This window comes from Sprattus sprattus (genome assembly GCF_963457725.1).
Source record: "Sprattus sprattus genome assembly, chromosome: 12".
Classification (NCBI taxonomy): domain Eukaryota; kingdom Metazoa; phylum Chordata; class Actinopteri; order Clupeiformes; family Clupeidae; genus Sprattus; species Sprattus sprattus.
Window position 1 is genome coordinate 8,557,353 of NC_137910.1, and position 6,000 is coordinate 8,563,352.

The 6,000-nt window shown below is 43.7% G+C and overlaps 1 protein-coding gene across 11 annotated transcripts in view; it reads left to right on the top strand.

Annotated features, from left to right (window-relative positions):
* The window catches only part of LOC308372952 (neurexin-1a-like), a gene marked incomplete at both ends in the record, with an annotated part of 317,493 nt that overhangs the window by 267,312 nt on the left and 44,181 nt on the right, over positions 1 to 6,000 (top strand). The window lies entirely within an intron of this gene.

The following is a 6,000-nucleotide window of genomic DNA, read 5'->3' on the forward strand; positions in this document are numbered from 1 at the left end:
CTTTACACTCTCCTTGCTCCAGCGTTATTGTCACACGTGTGTTCTCCAGAACCAAACGGGTTGTGTGGAACATGTCTGTTCTGTTACTGAATGCGACTGAAGAACAAACCAGTTCTTGCAAGTAAATTCACAAAGTTTCTCTAAGCTGTTATTGGCCACTTGCTCATGTTGAAAATAAAGGTTACGAATAATGACGCTGTCTTTTATATCATTCATATTATTGGATTTAAAAAATCCCTCCCAGACTGCTTGGAGAGGTTTTACTGAGGCTTTTACAAATGGCTCGCAGGATGTGTCTGAGGCAGTGCATGAATCAGCCATGGCCTAAAGGGATGTCTACAAATCTAAACAGAGTGCCGTCTTATAGGGACCAAAATATTCTCTTCAATTTTTTTCCCTCTCCCTCTATTGAGAGCATTTATTTCCCACTAGGTCGGTCACACATGCACGGGCTGTTGTGCCCTGGTTTATTACAATGCTGCAGAGTGTTGTTCACTGGGGCGTTGTGTGTGTGTGTGTGTGTGTGTGTGTGTGTGTGTGTGTGTGTGTGTGTGTGTGTGTGTGTGTGTGTGTGTGTGTGTGTGTGTGTGTGTGTCTGTGTGTGTGTGTTTGTGTGTCTGTGTGTGTGTGTTTGACAGAGCATTCTCTGCTCCGTGTATGGTCTCTTTTGATGGGCAAATACAGCTTTGGTACGGGTCTCATTGCTTTAGAGGGACCCCGTAAGTGCAGGACATACGCCATGCTCTCTTTATGAGGCTGAAGTGGGTTTCTATGTGCAGACAGGGGAGAGAAAGGCAGAGGGGCTGCATCTAGGTCAGAGGGAGTGTAGGACAGGCCACTTACTCTGTGTGTGTGTTTGTGTGTGTGTGTGTGTGTGTGTGTTTGTGTGGAGGACAGGGCACTCACTGTGTGTGTGTGTTTATGTGTGTGTATGTATGTGTGTGTGTGTGTGTGTGTGTGTGTGTGTGTGTGGAGGACAGGGCACTCACGGTGTGTGTGTGTTGGAGGACAGTGCACCTCGGCATGGCTCCCCTTCAGTACACTGTGATGAAGAACAGCATGAAACAAAGAGCATTGTGTGTGTGTGTGTGTGTCGGTGTGTGTGTGTGTGTGTGTGTGTGTGTGTGTGTGTGTGTGTGTGTGCGTGCGTGTCGGTGTGTGTGTGCATGTATCTGTGCGTGTGTCTGTATGTGTGTGTGTCTGTATGTGTGCGTGTGTGTGTCTGAATGTGTGCGTGTGTGTGTCTGTATGTGTGTGTGTGTGCATGTATATGTGTGTGTGTCTGCATGAGGACCACTTCCTTTAGTGGAGCTGTCATAAAAACAGAAAGTGAAGATGCACTGCCTGGAGGGCTGTGGCTGGCGCTGAAGAGCTCTAATAAAAGGGACGCCAATGAAAGACTGGAGCAGTGGCACTTAAATTGCTCCCTGTGTGTCCCGGTGATTGCATGTTTTGGTGCAAAAGGAAGTGGTGTGGTTTCTTTTTAACGTTTTCCTTTGGTGGCGGTGGGGGGTTTTGGCGTCGCACATTGAATCACTTTCATGCTAAATTGATGGCCTGGGCGGTGGCCTGAGTTTGTCCGTCCGTCCCCCGTCCCCCCCACGGGGTTGTATTCATAAAGCTTTAGAGGATGTTTCTGTGACTCACTTAGGCAGAAGATGTCAAAACATCATATTTATTGCAAGATGGCTTATAACGTAGTTCATAAATAATAAACTGGTGATTGTTGTACTTTGGACAGCTTAATTCCTCAAACGTACATAAGATGTATTAGGTGGTATCTGTTATTATAATTTTGTTCTAATTATTGTTATTGTGATTGTCAGCAGTGAAATGTTGAAGGAGGTTGTGATAGAGCACAGATAATGTGTACTTCATCCTCAGTGTGCTATTCTGTGGTGTTTTTATAAGAAATGACTGCCACATTATTCTTTGCAAATTATTGGATGAATACATTTGGGGAAGAAAGGTTCTCGCTGCCTAGAGATCTGCTTTGAACCTCCACCCAACAGCCCTGAATGTCTAGCTGTGACAGTATGCCATGCTAATGTCTGCTAGCTGTTCTTCTAATGCAAATGTTTTGAATTGTGTGTTCAGAGTCTGGTACAGCACTTGTGTCTATTTCGACATTTCCCACATGCCCCCTCCAATCACTGGCAGGCATTGTGCCCAGCACACAGTGGATGGCTAAGTAGATTGCCTTCAGCAGATATTTTGAAGTGGAATTATGTCAGGTTCAGGTTTGATTTTCTCTGAAGAGCCACAGTGGTTCTGCAGCGATCCGGCACTGAACCCCTCAGCAAGTAACAGATTTGTCCCCAGTGGCATAAACACTATATAGAGCACCTTATTGACTTTTATGTTTTTTAGTATTTTAAGTCATTAGAATTGGACCAAAATAAACTGAGAGTGTTTGGCCTTCAAAAACTTCAGATTTGAGGTACAGATAATGTTAAATAATTTTGCTTCATGATTTATTAGGATATCACTTGATGCATGTAGGGAATTTAATTTAGAATGGTAAACACTTACATCATGTTAAACAAAAATCCCAGAATAATAGTTCCAAAGGCACATCTCTTCTCACGCCTTCTCTGAGTAAATGCAACATATGAGATATTTTAGTATGTAAGCATAATATGTAAGCATAGTATGTAATAGCATGTTTCGCTAGCGGTAGCATGTATCAAACCTATTGTTTACCTCAGATAGCATGTTTCGCTAGCGGTAACATGTAGCAAACCTATTGTTTACCTCAGATAGAATGTTTCGCTAGTGGTAGCATGTAGCAAACCTATTGTTTACCTCAGATAGAATGTTTTGCTAGCGGTAGCATGTAGCAAGCCTTTTGTTTACCACATATTGCACATTGTATCCACCGGAATGGCAGTGTCAAAATTCAATTTAGAATAAACAATTTGTTGAATTACACTATTTGTGTTCACGGCAGTGGTGAGTGGCCCAGTTAATCCTAGCTCCCTAAAACAGAATAAGTGGCTCCCCGCTCCATCCCAGTGTAGAGAAGTGGAACATGTCCGCTGAGAGAAAAGACACCGTCAACTAAGCCCCAACAAAGCCCAGCTTCTGGAAAGACCAGAGTGTCTTTCATTAGCAAATCCATTTAAGCACCTACTGCTGTCCTGTAAATATGTATTGGTTTTGTCTTGATCCATTGCCAGATTATGTAATAATCCATGTGCAAAATAAGACCACACTTTGTACACACATTTTTAATACTAAATTACACCATACTATGTACTCACATGTTAAATACTAAATTAAACCATACTATGTTCTCACGTAGAAACTCGTTAGATGTCTTACTTAACAATCACTAACAATCCAAACCTAAATACAAATAGCACATCATTTGTTTTCTCTAATGCATTTTTCTCTCACAACGGAAATGTTGCTGGACTGGAGAAAGTTGAGAAACTTGCTTTTTCTCCAAAGGGTTTTAGGTGTTTTGACAAGCCTTCAGGGTAGTCATGGAAGCAGGATGTGGAGGTCTTCTCTGCCTAGGGGGGTCGTGTGTAACAAGAGTTATGGAGAGTGCAAGGGCAGACATCTCTCTCTCTCTCCTTCCTGAAAGGCAGACATCTTTCTCTCCCTCCTTCCTCCTGCTCGATCTCCTGCAAGAGCAGACATTTTCTGTGTGCAATGTCAGAAGGTGACTGAAGGAAAAAAGGAGCTGATTTTTTGTCTTTCTTCAGACATGGTCTTCACCTTTTCAATGTGAGGGATTTTGGAAACTTTTCTGAATAATAAATCATTCATATTATCCCACATAACCCTGTCATGTCAGCACCTTGCTGGTCAGGTAAAGATAGTTTTGCACCCAAAAATACCTTTACCTTACATGACAGCATGGTTTGAGGTTTATTGTATGGTGATATTCAAAGTCAAAGTAAAAGTAGCTTTATTTGTCAGTTACTTCAAATGTCAAGACGTACATCGAAAAAAACGTTTCCCACTCTCCTACGGTGAAACATATAAAGTGCACAGGCACAACAGAGAGGACATACAAACATACAGACAAGACATTACATAATACAAGTAGAACATACAGATAAACATATAGCAGCATAAGTTACCTTATAAAGTGAGGTTATGTAGTGCAAAAAAATAAAAGGGCAACATCAGTGGCTACTTATTTGTGTGATTGTTGTATAAACACGTCATTAAGAATCTACCAGGGCCGCGCACCTTTTCTATAACTATAACAGGTTCCACAACATATGTGGGGACACATGCATTCATCCACTCCACCCAGAGCCAACTGTGTCATGATATATGCCATCTTTTCAGCTGTGAGAAAACCAGCACTTAGCCCATCCCTGCACAGTTAATAATCTAGCCTCTCGAGTACACATGGACTATTAAATGCTGCTTTTTTTGCTCAAGTTCATTGTTGTGTAGCTTTAGGCATTATGATCATGTTGTTAGAGTCTGTTGTCAGTTTCAGTTAAGTGTCACTGCAATCTAAGCAGATGTACTGTGAATCCCGGGAGTATTTTTCTGTGTTATGACTCAAACCATTCATTCTGCCTGGCATCAATTAGTGGACCATTGTCTTTCATTCCTTGCCATCTTGCAAGTCAGCATCTCAGCAGGCAGACAGACAGAGACTCAGCAGACAGACAGACAGACAGACAGACAGACAGACAGACAGACAGACAGACAGACAGACAGACAGACAGACAGACAGACAGACAGACAGCACCTCAGCAGACAGACAGACAGACAGAGACTCGGCAGACAGACAGACAGACAGACAGACAGACAGACAGACAGACAGACAGACAGACAGACAGACAGACAGCACCTCAGCAGACAGACAGACAGAGACTCAGCAGACAGACAGACAGACAGACAGACAGACAGACAGACAAACAGACAAACAGACAGGCAGACAGGCAGACAGACAGACAGACAGAGACTCAGCAGACAGACAGCACCTCAGCAGACAGACAGACAACACCTCAGACAGACAGACAGCCTTGGCACCTGAGAGCCCTGGCTGTGACGCACAGGCAGGCAGGGCACAGGGTGCCGATGCTGATAGAGATGCCCAAAGTTCAAACGCTCTCAAGGACGGGAGGAGTGTGTCTGAACGGGAGGAGTGTGTCTGAAAGCGCATAAATGTCAGGTCCTCTCAGGGCGCAGGGAGCGGTATTGAAGAGGGGGCCCACGGAGCCTCGAGAGGTGCAGGGCCGGGCGTCAGCGCTGGCTGGGTGTGTGTGTGTGTGTGTGTGTGTGTGTGTGTGTGTGTGTGTGTGTGGGTGGATGGGTGGGTAATGAAAAGGCTGTGGAGAGGGAGTTTGGCATGAAGGCAGGAGAAGGTCAGCTTGTTAAAGAGCTACTCTGTGAGTCCTGCAGAGATAGGGCCAGATCGCGCGCAGCAGGAAACGACACAAAGACGCCTCACTCCCATCTCTCTCTCTCTCTCTCTCTCTCTCTCTCTCTCTCTCCCTCTCACTCACTCTGTTTCTGTCTATCTGTCTGCCTTTTATCCTGACGGCTATCTTTTCACTCTAATTCAGCCAAGGACTTGCACTCCCATATCCTTAATTGTAAGTCACATCCATCCATATGGCTTCCATAGAGCCTCTCCCTCTGCCTGGTGCCTTAATGTACACTTTATCATACATATCAATTATAGTCTGTTGATTAGAGGCATGACAGGTGTATGATGAAAGGTCTAATGCTAAAGATCAATTTAAATCCAAGACGTGGGTGGTAGTTTCTTGTCCCTCTCCTTCCCTTTCACAAACAGGTCAGGATTAGTAGCTTTTGGGAGCCATCTCTGCTTCCCAGGCATCGCGTGCTATATTATATATATATATCTATATAGATATATATACAGTATATATATAGATATATACTGTATATGTATACAATACGGATGATTACTGCCCAGGCATCACAAGCTATACAATTATATATATATATACGTATATATAATGGAGGATGAGCACGACTGAGTTCTCCCTTTGGCAT